A 2,020-nucleotide genomic window follows, 5' to 3' on the forward strand; every position below is an offset into this window, starting at 1 on the left:
TCCCTTCCCTTGCCCAGGGTTCAAATACAAAGAGAGGAATGTGNAGACCACTGAGCCCTAACAGAAAAACTGGATCACAGGAAACCTAACCCCAAGCTGACAGCTACACAGGGAGCCATCTACCCTCTTTCCTTTCATAGTGCTGTGCCTCTCACCTCCAAAACAGAATCTTAAGCAGCCCTTAGTGCATCGAGGGTTTGTTCCTGCTTCTCTACAGGAGGGAGTTCTTGTGGCATCAAGCCATCAAGCATTCTATGTCCAGCTGTCTTGGCCAGTTTGTCCTATTTGATTCCTTCAAACTACATAGAGTCCATTTCAGAACAGGTGAGGGTGGCACCGAGCTGATGAGCAAGACTATCTTCTCACCTAGCAAGAGAAGCCAGACTTTTTGTCTTTCTCTCTCTCTCTAGAAACTCATGGAAAGTTAACAGGTAAACAAGAACTCTTTCATGAAGAAGCCATCAANCTGCAGATCACTCTGGGCCCTTGACCTGTGCATCCATGATGTCATCGTCTGCTAACGCCGCCATCAATCAAGGTCTCCTTGGACTTTTAGTTACATTCTGATTGTTCAGTAGGCACAATACAGANACAGTTCTGTGCTCCTCAGCTGTCTCTCTGGCAGTGAGTACCGTGTCACATACATACATACATACATACATGTCACATACATACATGTACCCACAGGCCATGAGAGTTGTCTCACACTCGTGTANACATAAGCAAAGTCCTAAATCTTTTTATTAAATTTTTATTTTATTTGTANGTGTGTTTGGCCTGTTGTATACATCTGTATACCACTTTACACACCTGGTCCCTGTGGAGATCAGAAGGCTTTGGGTGCCCTAGAACTGGAGTTACAGACCTATCAGCTGTCATGTGGGTGCAGGAAATCAAGTCCTGGTGAAAGCAGCCAGTGCTCTTGACTGCAGAGCATCTCCCCAGCCCCTTAATCCTTATTTTTAAGAGCATACATTGTGGAAGATGCTAGGCTTGGAGTGTTTATCTCCTAACCTTCTCTGAACCACAGGATGTCTTCACAATGCCTTGAAGACCTGATCTCTAAAGTCCACTGCCCATGTGTAACTAAGTCTCAAACATGTGTCTTTACTGGCAATGGGTCACTACAGGTCAGAATTGTACTTCCAGTTAAGAAAACAGGCAACTCAGTCTTCTCCAGTCATTTTATACCAGCTGATTCTAAGTCACGCTGAACAGGAAAAGTCTCTTTCCCCACACCCCTAAAAAGGGCATTTCCATTAAAGTTGATAATTTGATTCCAATTGCAGATGATACATAATGATGATTCAAATTAGAAATTGCATCCTAATTGTGTATTTGGATTGAATAACTTGAAGTGTTCTTTGGGGAAAAAAAAAAAGACTAAAAATAGAAAGCCAAGAAGCATTCAGTAATTACTCACACAAAAGGAAGGAGTTGTATAATGTTTTCATCTCCTCCTCAAATGACCACACCGAGTTTAGGTCTTTTATTTGGCAGGAGTTACTGTAGCCATGTGGATCTAAATGAAAGCAACGATCTACTCTTGCCCTGGGAGATAGAGTTCAGAGAAGACAGCCTGTCCCTACCAATTACTAGCTGTGTGCCCTTGGCAGGTTTCTTTACCTCTCTGAGCATTTTTNTGTAGATAAGGTTATGAGTAGCGGCAATCTCAGAAGCTGCTGGGTTTATATACAATGCCTCCAAGGAAGGATTAAATAACGCATGGCCAGTGGCTGGGCCCATGCAAAAAACCAAAGGTACAAATCCCCATCCTTTGGATGCCAGAGGATGGACGATCTTTCCATTCATCCATTGAAAAATATAAAGCCACTCCTCAGCAGTCAGTGAAGCACCAGCTCAGCCAGCGTAAAGGGGCTGGTACCTTTCTCAGGGGGAAAGGCTTTTACCTGCANCCCACAGATTGGCTGTGCTGAAACACTTTTGTTCTACCTTGATCAGCCTTGATATTTTACAGTACTCCTTATCTGTGAGAAAGCACACACACACACACACACAC

Source organism: Mus caroli, chromosome 9 (assembly GCF_900094665.2).
Source record: "Mus caroli chromosome 9, CAROLI_EIJ_v1.1, whole genome shotgun sequence".
Taxonomy (NCBI): Eukaryota; Metazoa; Chordata; class Mammalia; order Rodentia; family Muridae; genus Mus; species Mus caroli.